This window comes from Alexandromys fortis, unplaced genomic scaffold (assembly GCF_014885135.2).
Source record: "Alexandromys fortis isolate MF-2015 unplaced genomic scaffold, M_Fortis_MF-2015_v1.1 scaffold_114, whole genome shotgun sequence".
NCBI lineage: Eukaryota > Metazoa > Chordata > Mammalia > Rodentia > Cricetidae > Alexandromys > Alexandromys fortis.
In genome coordinates, this window is record NW_026068046.1 from 863,429 (window position 1) to 876,384 (window position 12,956).

The 12,956-nt window shown below is 36.8% G+C and overlaps 1 pseudogene; it reads right to left on the minus strand.

Moving 5' to 3' along the window:
- Positions 1 to 2,096: 2,096 nt before the first annotated feature.
- LOC126486571 (ubiquitin-conjugating enzyme E2 variant 1-like) overlaps positions 2,097 to 12,956 on the minus strand; it is a 17,206-nt pseudogene continuing 6,346 nt past the window's right edge.

The following is a 12,956-nucleotide window of genomic DNA, read 5'->3' on the forward strand; positions in this document are numbered from 1 at the left end:
ACCTGCCTCTGCCAGATTCCTGAGTTCTGGGATTAAAGGCATGCACCACCAATGCCAGGCTTTGGTTGTTTTCTTCTGCTTCATCTGTGTTGGGATGTTCAGGTCTTGCTGGTGTAGAACCAATGGGCTCTGGTGGTGCCATATTGCTCTTGATGTTATTGAGTGTATTCTTACATTGCTGTCTACCAATCTTTTCTTCTAATTTGTACAGGTGTTGTTTCTGTCTCTAAGGTTTGCTCCTCTTCATATTGGTTCATGTGGTACTTGTGTCTCTAGGGGCATTTTTGCAGGGGATGTTTGACCAGGGAGAAAGTGATGAATTTAGTGAGTTTTGACAGTTGACTGGGTCTTGTATGTTACAGTATCCAATGGGTGGGAACAGTGGTGGAGGAGTAGCCTGTCAGCTGGACTCTTACCTGGGCTTGCTGCTAGGGGTGAGATGGGAAAGGCAAGGGCAAGGAATGTGATAAAACATTTTAGGACCTAGGGATTTGGGCAGTGTAGCTGGGAGACCAGTCACTCACCTGTTTTTCTGATTGGTTCAGGTGGTGCTTGTATCTCTAGGGGCTGTTGCTCTTGCACTGGCACATTTTAAAGTAATTATGATCTTAATACCAAAATAACATAATAATTTAATTTGTTATTACAAACTTTTAAAAATATATCTACAAGTTGTTCAGTGTAAAACTCATTTGATCAATAGGTCACATTTTATACTGATTGGGTCTCTTTTCTTAGATCTTGTGTCTATAAAGCTTCAAATTTGAATAGTCTTGCTGCTATTGCTTATAAATATAATTGCATGCCATGAATATGAAATGTTGGTAGACACTTGTTTTAAACCTAAAGCCAAAAATATTTTTCAGAGATAGTTTGTATTTAATAATGCTTTCAGCACTTTGTCAGTTGTTAATTTGATGAATATACATGCAAAAATTAGATGCTGGGATGTTCACACTACTTGATAGATAGATAGAAATGGATTGCTACTCTGCTTTCCATTTCTTTCTGATCTATTTAAGGTTAATATTCTTTTTAAAATTTGGATAAGGTGCTTTAAAATGTCCAAAGAAATGTCATTGATTTGTTTTTCTGAAGAATAATGAATATCACCAAGGGTTTCAAAAGATCCAAACTCCTGATAATCAAGCTATTTTCACCAAATTTTAGTCCTCTTAAACAACTCTGCTACCTTATATTCATGCAGAAATACCTTATCACTAAAGTGACAGGTAACATAAGAAATTCATGATAATGGATCACTGCTGAAGTATAGCTGGGGTAATCCATTTATAATGATAGAAATTCATCTCTATCTCCTCATATTTTGCTCTGTTTCCACAAATACTGGTACATGTATAACTCAGATGCTACTGAACAGAAAGCTATTCTGAAATTGTATACAATCATGTTGAGCATTAGTTGACTTTATTCTAAGTGACTGCATTTATATTAATATGTTTAGTAGCACTTTTTTCTTAATACATAAATATACATACACGATTCACTTGTTATCCAAGGATTTAATAAAAAAAATAAAACTGGAAAATATAGATGACTAGTCAATTATTTGAGCAGTAAATAAGCAATGGACTTATGTTTTGAGATGTGCATATATGCATTGTTAGGTGATTTGACAATAGCGTGTTAACTAGAACTGGAACCCCAGAAGGTAAGATAAACATGTGGGTCTCCTGTCATATATGCATGGTCCATGACTGAATAAAATATTTTGTGCTGGTGCATGACTGCAATTTGACAACATGAAATCAAGAATGTTTAATGTTAGATAAAAATTAATTGTAATTAACTGTAACATGTGAGTAACCTTTAAAATTACATAATTTCTAAAGTATAATAGTGCTTCTTCATACACAGCAGACCTTTAGAATTTATTAAATATATGTCTGCAAAACCTCATATAATACATTGACTAACTGATTTGTATATTTTCTTTACTCAAACATTTTGTGTTATGAAAATACAAAAAAAAATGAAAGCATCTTAACACTTTCCCTCTAAATGATGAAGTTCAATGGATAAGATGCACACTTCTTTTGCTATTTTTTTTTAAATATTGTTGAACTCCAGATGGATCACTTGCTGTAAGAGAAATAGAAAAAGACATACAAACATCAAAAGTGAAAAATAATTCCTCCTTTTTTATTTCATTCATTTCATTGAAGACACCAAACATCAAACCATGATATATATGACAGAATACTCCATGTAGAAATCACTCTCGAAATTTTTAGCATTTGTATGTGGTGAAATTCTGAACAAATAGTTTTACAATAGAGAAATAATTACCTATTATATGAACTGTGGTAATTGTGTTTGAACAAATGTACAATGTTTAGATTACGCTGGATATAGTTTTGTCACTACTAAGTTCCTTGCTTATTCTGTATGGTAGAAATATGTGAAACTCCCCACCCAATTCAATAATAGGAAGAAGGGTGTGGGGAAAGGGGGGGAGAGAGCAGGATGCAATTGCCATGAGAATATTCCTTAAATATATTCTTCTGTTTCTCTTTATGTGTAAGCTGAAATTTGTGTCTGTGCAATGATACAGAAGATGTGCAGTTTTAGCCTCTCCCCCATTTGTTTCAGGTGTAGCTTTCCCTCAGCATTAGCAAGCATTCAGATTACATCCCTGCCAGCAGTGGATGTTCTTTTGTTCCTCCGACATTCATTTTGATTGACAAATATTAGCTTAGCTTTCCTTTATAAGACACATGACAAAAATCGAAAAACATTCCTTGAAAATTGTGATCAGAATGCAAATTCATGATTGAATTCGCCTGTTTTGTAATGGATCCCTGTATTGAGGATAGAAAAATGTCAATTAATTAAAATGAGATAATCAGGAAATGACAGCTTAACAGATGCCAGCTAATAAGTGTGAATAATGAGGTAGACCCCAAATTTCTGCTTTGCTTTTGCATCGCACTAGTATGCCATTGTCTCAATACTGGGTCTGCCCTGAGATTCCACAAATGCCATTTCCAGAACTATAACTTACAAATTTCTCTAATATGAGAAATAATGAAAGAAACGCCCAGGTGCATTCCATCTGTCACCTCATCAACATGCATAAACCATCGAATTTTGCCTCCCCTTACTGTCACTTCCTCTCCCTTGGCATGCCCTGAAACAGTTGAGAGGAAAATGTTGGGGAAAGAACAAGCTGTTCCATAAAAGGCTAACAACAGAAACAGAGGCTTAGACAGATTTTTTGTCCCCTAACTTTTCCTAAGCTTATGTTATTGACAAACAGGTTGATAAACTTACTCCTTTCACAGTGCTTTCACAGTGATCTCTGTTTGGTTTATAGAATATATATAGAAAGTGAATCTCAAGCTAGGTGAAGTAACAAAACGACCGTTAAAGTTTATAAATAAAGCATTGAGAATTCCAATGGGGGGGTGCTTACCTTAGACCATACTGATACACTGTTATTTTCTTTTCCTTATGCTGAATCTCAGTGTGTCTGACTTTCTTTGTAACACCATCTGCCATTTGAGAATATTGCTAGTGTTGGCCTATAGTATCCACAAATTGTCTAATATTCTAACAGCTAGATCTGCTTAACAATATATATATATATATATATCTTAGTGTGTAGAACTAAATCTATAAATGTATACATTTTAAGGAGGGGAAACTTTTCTGGCCTCAGTAGTGAAGCAGAAAAGTGATCAGAATTTAAGAATTGTTACTGAAATTTTGATTTCACAGATACAAAGATGAAAATTAGAATCCGAATTGTGTAACTTGCCATGATATTTGGGAGACTACAACTCCTTTCTCAATCAATTTGTTTAGTAAAATCAATTTGTTCATTTTGAAAATAGGTATGATGTATATGCCATAAGAGAAATAATGGATTTCAAGAATATTGGGAGTGTATGATATATAGTGGCCATGAGACATGCTCTCTATGTATATGTGTATAGATAAATTTGTGTATGTGTGTGTTTGAAGGCTGCATAAAGAAAAGTGTTACTCTTTGTTGTAATGCTAGCCCCTAATTCTATTTTTTTATTTATTTTTATTAAAAATTTCCACCTCCTCCTATTTCCCTCCCCATCCCCCCACTCCCCCTCCCTCTCTAGTCCAAAGAGCAATCAGGGTTCCCTGCCCTGTGGGAAGTCCAATGTCCTCCCTCCTCCATCCAGGTCTAGGAAGGTGAGCATCCAAACAGGCTAGGCTCCCACAAAGCCAGTACACATGCAGTAGGATCAAAACCCAGTGCCATTGTCCTTGGCTTCTCAGTCAGCCCTCATTGTCAGCCACATTCAGAGAGTCCGGTTTGATCACATGCTCGTTCAGTCGTAGTCCAGCTGGCCTTGGTGAGCTCCCAATAGATCAGCCACACTGTCTCAGTGGGTGGGTGCACCCCTCGTGGTCCTGACTTCCTTGCTCATGTTCTGATTACTCCTGCTCCTCATTTGGACCTTGGGAGCTCAGTCCGGTGCTCCAATGGGGGTCTCTGTCTCTAGCTTCATCCATCGCCAGATGAAGTTTCTATGGTGATATGCAAGATATTCATCAGTATTAGTCCCTACTTCTAAACTTTTGGACAAAGTAAAAAATTACACATATTCATCGAATAAATGATTGAATTATGTGGTTTCCACATACATGGTGACTTAGTGATAGAATAAGAGCTGCCATAAATGGATCTAATTATATTAATACTAATATTTGGTCTGTGGATATATGATAATATTGATATTACTTTCTAATATTTTACATCTTCTATTATATGGCAATCATCTTTTGTGATAGAGGTCAATTCATTTTTCCCTGCTTTCCTTCAGAAATTTCAACTTTTATGGAATGAATTATACTCACTCAGATTTTCTCTTGCCATATGTTGAAAGAAATAACTTTTGAATTAAATTGAACAAGACTATCTAGATTGATGATGATGGGTAGTAGCTATTCACCTTCTGGTACAATCATACTGTTATTAATAAAGATACAATGATAAGAAGAAGAATAATGTGGGATAATGGCCCATTTGAATTTAAGGTACTGTCATCAAAGGATTAGTTGGAGAAGCATCAAGTATTCTGGCCAATTTCTGGTATTTTTTTCCCTGTCTATGTGTGTGAAGAAATTCAGACAAAGCCTAACAACAGTTAATCATCAACTCTGTGTCAGTCCCTGGTACACACACCCCACCCCACCCCCTACACAATATCCTAACTACACAGTATTCATGCAACAGTTTTCCATAGCTTTGAAAGCAAAGGGACCCAAAAAGAACAAGAACAAGAATCATATAGAAGATCTTGTACTGCTGCACAGAGTAGAGAAAGGGACTAAGAGAATATACAATCGAACATGATTACCAAAATCACAACCTTTTCCACAATTATACATTTTGGAGTAAAAACCTTACTGATACCTTATTATCTTTATTTTATTTGAATGATTGTCATTTACTGATAGCCAAAATCAGGCCATGAAAATGTTATTTACTATTGAGTTTGTATTTTTTTAATATTTATAATACTTTAATTTGAAAGAAAAACCACAAATTCCTTTCTGTGAAATTAAGACCCTCACTTTATATTAGTAGCATTAGAGACTGTTTATTTTACAATTTTGCACACTCAGGCATCAGCCCAGAAGACCAGGTTAGGTAATCTAGCACAGAACAGTGTTCAACCCCAAACTCATGACTCTTTCGCCCTTCCTTTAGCAATGAGAAATTAGGAGAGAGAATCTTATATACCATCTAGACCTATCTTTCCCTCTGCCACGTTTGTCATTTTTTTACAGTAGAAACCTTATCTACATTATGTTTCACATCTCGTTTACTTTAAGGCTTATCAGTTAATGACCTTGAAGGCAAGCTTAACTCCTAGTAATTTTTGCCTTTATACTTCTGGTTTGGGTGGGAGGGGTCATCTATCTGAGTTGGGTATGTGTTAGGTAGGTAGATTAACAGTCATTAGCAGGGGTTCAGAATATTTTGTTCATTTTATTGAAAATTTTCTGAAGAGAAAATTGAATGAAAGATTAAGAATGCCATTGTTCTATTGAAAGAAATTAGCTTAAGCTTTAAAACATTAAAAAGTTAAATCTACTAATTATCAATATAATTGAACAATGAACCCTCAGGATAATGTATTGGATTATCTTACTTTGGATAACCTATGACTCTATTTAATGTTTATGAATATTAAAATATTATAAAGTATATACACTTTCCTTGTCTAAAGTTCTACCATAATAATATCACTGTTTGTGTCTCCTATCTCCAGCATCTTAAAAGAGCCGTCATCTAACAGTGAGTATTCCTATAGTTCTATAATGCATGAGACACATTTTAAGCATCCCAGGTTTTAGACCAATTACTATATGTAACTTATACCACCTTAGACTATTTATTTCCCAATTATATCTATCCTGCACAACTTATGGGTATAAGTTTTAGTTTCTAGTTTATTCCAAATAGTATGTCTTTCTAAGATTCTATGCAATCTAAAGAAATGCAAGATATATTTAAAAACAGATCATATTTTTAAAAATGGCAGTAAAAGCACATGAAATACATGAATACTTTTGTGCTTCAATTTGAAGCATCACAATTTTTTAAACCCTTCTAGGACAAGCTCTCATTGAATTCAGAGGTGCTCTGAAAACTTCCAAGGGAGAAAACAACAAATAGACCTTACCCAGCTCTAAATCCTATGGTGTGCAATAATAATATGTCAGGAACGATATCCCACCTCTATAATAGTGGCAATGATATCTTGGGGATAACCAACTACTGTTTACTTGAACCTGTTCAATAATGTAGGAAACCATGCCAGACATTGTCCGTCTATCCAGGTTATATCTGGCTGGTTTTAGCAGGATTTTCTCTTGGACAGTCAGAACCCAAATCATGACAGGGAGACTTATTAGTAACTATAAAAACTTGGCCTTGGATATGCTTGTACCACTAGCTCTTAAAACTTAATATAACCTGTTTCTCTTCAACTACATTTTGTCTCAGGGCTCTTTACCTTTCTTTCATTCTCTATGTCCTACTTTTTCTGATTTTTCCATGTCGCTGACTGACTGGCACCTGCCTGGCTCACTGACCCCAGGACTGACCCTTTCTTTCTCACTCATTCTCTTTTCTCTTATTGTCTTGAGTCTATATTCCTCCTCCCTATTTTCTTTGCAGGTCAACTCCACCCTTCCCTCTACTGCCTTGCTACTGGCTACTTAGCTTTTTATTAGACCAATCAGGTGCCTTAGGTAGGCGAGGTGAAACAGCATCACATCTTTATATAATAAAACAAATACAGCACAAATACATGTAAAACATTTTTACATAGCTAATGCAATATTCCACAAAAGTTGATAAGGTCATGTTTACCAGAGGAGAACCAACTATTTCCAGTCTCCTGAACCAGTATAATTTTAACTCCATTTTAAAATCTTCTCCTTATAACCACATGTAACTGTGCCTCTTGCCCCCATCATAATATAGTGTTTAAAATCATCACACACCTTTATTCTGCTTGTACTTTTCATCAATTTTATTTGTTCTTTGAAAATTTAATACAAGATTACATGGAATTCTGATTCCTATCACACTATTCCTTCTCTTACCTTTTTTCTGCCTATATCAAAGCCATTATTACCACAGGGTGTTCTCTTATTCTCTTCACATTTATGGGTGTGTGTTTTTATGATGCCACAGCAAGGCATTGACCTATGAGTACAGCATAATGTAGTTGGAGGTCATTTTATGACTGTGTTTTCTTAGCATAACAGTAGTATTTTGTTTGATCCTACTTCCCTGGACTATCTAGTCTCAGGTGTTTTAGCCACCCAAGCACTGTTGGCAAAGGTTTCCATCCTCCAGAGTGGGCCTTAAATCCAATCAGATACTGGTTAGTTACTCTTACAAGATTTGTGACACAGTTGTGTTAGCACATCCTGCAAGCTCGTAACATTGTAGAATGAAGGGCTATATTTGCAGATGAATACTGTTTAAAGTTGATTTTAACATGGAATGTCTTTTTCCATCTATTGTGATTGAAAATTTTGCATAGTGCAGTAGTCTGGGTTGGCATTTGTTGGGTCTTAGATTTTGTAGAGTATCTCTCTAGGCCTGTCTAGCTTTAGAGTCTCCAATTGAAAAGTTGGGTGTTATTCTAAAACTTCTATCATTTTATCTTATTTGATTTTGTTTCCTGGATGCTTTTACTATTATTTCTTTGCCCTGTACATTTAGTTTAGGGTAAAGGGGACAACTGGAACAGAAAACCAACCAGTCAATGAACACCCTAACTCTGAACCCAGAGCCAGTGAAAGAAACACACCCTATATTTGAGGCTTGAGCCAGTAAAGAAATATCTTTATCCCTGAATCCAGGACTAAAGACATGTGCCTTGGCTCTGAAACTAGTATCAAAGAAACACACTTTGTCTCTAGAATCAGAGCCAGTGAAAGAAATATGCCCTAGTCCTAAGATTAGAGTCAAAAAGCTAAAAGAGAACAAAAAACACAATTTGGCCATGAAGTCAGGGCCATCTCTACCCCTGACCAGTCACTGAGCAGGGAAAAATTAACAAATCCCCCTTCTCCCTGGGAAAACTCCACCCCTAAGAGCCTCTCTGCCGCCTTCAGTTAGAGGCTGCAATAAGGCTGCCATTAATCCCTCTCTGGCAAATGCAGCCACTCTTGTGGACTCCTCTTTCCCCAATAAGTCTCTTCCTCAACAGCATCTTGGGCGAAGACCTTAATTTGCTGATACAGACTAGAAGAATCTGACTGGGACATCCCTTAGGGGACTGACCTGAAAAACCTTTAGGAGACACTCCTTAGGGGGCCTCAGCAAGGCAGAGCAGAAAGAACTACTACTCTCCTTAAGGGTGTAGGGGGAGAAGGGGTGAGCAAGGCCAGATAGGAAAAATTGACAACTTTTCAGACGAGATTGCTACATTTTTGCAAGGGGGTTTCCCTTTAGCAGAGTGATAGCAAAAGAAGAAACATCTTGGGCTGGGGAAGAACCAGATACCTCTATTGTTAGAATGTTCCTTAAGAGAACAGAGGAGAGCTCAGCTGTAGCTGCTCACCAGGAGAAGAGCAGCATCCCTATATCCTGCGAGGAGACAATCCCCCATCACATCCCAGCTTCAGGTAGCCTGGCTTCCGGATAGTCAGGACACATTTCCTTCAGGGCTGAGCAGTCCTACTGCAACTCCACCCTCCAGAGCTGTCCTATTGGGGCTCTAAGTATATCCTGGCTTCCTGATAAGTCACGATATCCCTGCAACACTGTTGTAATACATTTCCCTATATTTAGTGTTTTGATTGTTATGGATAATTCGGAATTTATTTTGTGATCCAGGCTATTTAGTGTTCTATATACTTCTTTTATATTGAGAGGCTCTTCCTTTTTAGGATAGGGAAATATTCTATGGTTTTGTTGAAAATATTTTCTGCACCTTTTGCCTGGGTTTCTTCTTTTTAGTCTAGTCCCATTATTCATAGATTTGGACTTTTCATGGTGTCTCAGATTCTCTGGAGAGATTTTCCTGGATTTTCTTTAGATTTAGCATTTCTTTCACCAAGGTATCATTTTTTTTTTCTATTTTGTCTTCATTGAATGAGATTACCCCTTCTATCTCTTGTATTCTGCTGGTTAGGCTTGATTTTGAAGTTCCTATTTGAATACCTAAAATTTTCATTTACAGTTTTTCTTTTTTATTGATTCCATTTCTACTTTCACATTTTTAAATGTTTTCATTATTTCTTTCTACTGTTTGTGTTTTTGCAGATTTCATGAATGTATTTATATCCTCTTTAATGCCCTGAGCATATTAATAATGCTATTTTAAAGTCCTATCTTGTACTTCCCGTGTTTCATTTCTCAGGCTCTATTGTAGTAGGGTTGCTGGGCTACACTAGAGACATATGTCTTAGGTGTTATTTATTGTTATTTTACACAGGTGTCTAGGCATCTGTGTTTGGGAAGATTGTAGGTGTTGATGATTCCTGGTCTTGTATTTGTTGGGTGCATGTTCCATACTATTGTTTCTATTATCCTCTTCTGTTCTTAGAGGGACATTATGCCCTTGGGTTACCTGGAAGGGAATTCTGAGGTCCTCATAGGTGTGACTGCTTGGGTTTATGGCTAGAACAATTTTCTAGGTATTTGGTGTTAATACTAAGGAATGAGGATGCCTTAAGAGACAGCTGAGATGGTCCACAAGAGGAAGTAAAGCTGGGTGTGTGCATGGAACTGCATAGACTGTGGAAATGGGACCATTGTGAAAGAAGTCACAGTATGTGGTCTGCTACAAAGCATTAAAACATTGGAATTGGGATTGGAGGGAGAAAGAGAGTGAAGATTATCTACCCCTACCAATTCCCTGGTTAGCAAGTGGGCAGGTTTCCTGAGAGTGATTTCTGGACTCTATGGGAAGATCTCTGTGACCCACTGTGAATAAAGGCAGAGAAGACAAGGAGATCACAGCATATGGTCTACTATAAAGCTGAAAATAAGACTTGTGGTTTGGGATTGAAAGATAAGAAGATCTCCTGCCTGAATTTCTGTCCTCAGTCATTGTCCATATTTAGAGCAGGGCCATCCAACCTCAATTAACTCAGTTTACAATTTTCTTACAAGTATACACAGAAGTATATCTGATTTTATATCCTGTAAAGTGGATAATACTGTCATAATTGTCTTTTTGTCATACAGAAATATCTCTTTGAGACAACTTCCCATGAAATATAGAATACACACAATATAAACAAAAGTCTTAAATATCCATAGATGTCTTATTTATAAAACATATACTTTAAAAAATTCTTACATTGATTGCAGATTAATAACTCCACAGTCAAAAGGGACTATTGATATTACAACTATAACAACACCTACACACATGCACACACATACACATACAAACTCACTATATCCTCTTTTAAAAATAAGACTCAAAATATCCACTACTGTGTGATTCTATATCCATTGGTGCACTATCATGAGAGAAATAAGTATACTGAGATATAAATTAGAAAAATAGTTGACCATGGGAGGTTTAGTGCACAGAAAAGACAGAGAAACATGAGAATTTTTTTCAATGATAGTAATGCTCTATATCTTGATTAAGATACTAGATTCAGGTGTAGACATTTGTCAAAGCTAATCAAAGTATATATTTAAGATCTGTGAATTTTACTGAATGCAATCATAACTCAATAAAAAATGTAAAAAGAATGTCAAAACCAAAGTTGATTAGATATTAGCTTGAACTAAGTTTAGATACTCATTTCCATTTTCAAAACTGTATACAGTAGTCTTGTTGTTTCTAGCTTACAGTTTCTCCAAAATGTAACATTCACACAGAAAGGTAAATGCACAATAGTAATATTGAAATAGAAAAAAAAAAACATTCTTTTATACCATCTTTAAAATGTACATAAAATTGAAATAGAAGTAGCACATAATTCCTTATGATACTTCAATCTTGAGAAATGTTGAAAGTATATGCAAACATGCTTCTTCAGGAGGAAAATGTATATGTATAATTCAAAATTACATTTAAAACCAATGCTATTTTGTTTTTAGTTTTTTACTCAATGTACAAATTACTGCTCTTAATGAGAGATTTTTTATACATTTGTAGCATAAATTAATCTTATTCACTGTTATTACTTTCTCACATTCCTCTATTTAAATCATATACCCATTTGTATATTACATATGTACTTATATATGTATATATTAGTTTCTTTTTAAAATTGACTTTTAATATCTGTAAGAAAATGTAGGTCTGTTATGTCCTTGGAGCCAGTCAAGAGGCCCTGCTCCTGTGCTGAGAGGATCCAGACAGGTGAGTGAGTGGCCATAGGCTGGAGGGTCCCGAGGAACTGAGTAAAGGCCACCTCCAACTCCCTAAGCTTTTCTGGCCATCCAATGGGGTGTTTCCCGGCTGTTGGCTTTCTTTATCATACTCTAGCCTGCCCCAAAGCACCCACTTTCCTCTGTGAGATCCTTGTATCCCCCAACTCAGCCTGCTCCAGGGCTGAGAGTTTGGGGAGTCAGTGGGAGTGTCCCTGCTGTTTGATGTAGGAGCAGCGAGCCGCTTCCCGCCACCCACTCCTACATGTCTAGCTTTACACCGAAATAATTACACAGAAACTGTATTCTTTTAAACACTGCTTGGCCCATTTGTTCTAGCCTCTTATTGGCTAGCTCTTACATATTGATCTGACCCATTTCTAATATTCTGTGTAGCACTACTAGCTGGCTTACAAGGAAAGACCTTAACCTGTGTCTGTCTGGAGTAGGAGAATCATGGCAACTGCCTGACTCGGCTTTTTTCTCCCAGCATTCTGTTCTGTCTACTCCGCCTACCTAATTTTCTGTCCTATTCAAGGGCCAAGGCAGTTTCTTTATTTAACCAATGAAATTAACACAAAACAGAAGACTCTCCCCCATCAGCTGCTGAGCTGCTTTGTACAGCCCCACCCTGCATCCCAAGCCCACCTTTTTGTCTTCTAGGTTCTTGGAGCCAGGCAAGATGCCCTGATCCTATGCTGAGAGTATCCAGAAAAGTCCTTGGATCCCCCAACTCAGCCTGCTTCAGGGCAGAAGGAATCTGAGAGCCAGTTCCAGTACTGAGGGGACCTAAGAGAGGGCAGACCAAGAAAAACTTCCAAGTACACAGTCAGCCACAGCAAAGATTGGACCAAGATGCTAAGACTCTGCTGGCATCATTTGAAGGAGGAGATGGGAAGGTGCCAATGCAAGAATTCCTCCAACAACCTGAAAAGCAACATGATAACACCAGAATCCAGTGAACACGCAACAGGAAGACTTGAACACCCTAAACCAGAAGAAGTAGAAGAAACCTACTTTAAACATAACCTTATGAAAATGATGGAGACCCTTAAACAGGAAGTAAAAAAAAAAACTCCCTTAA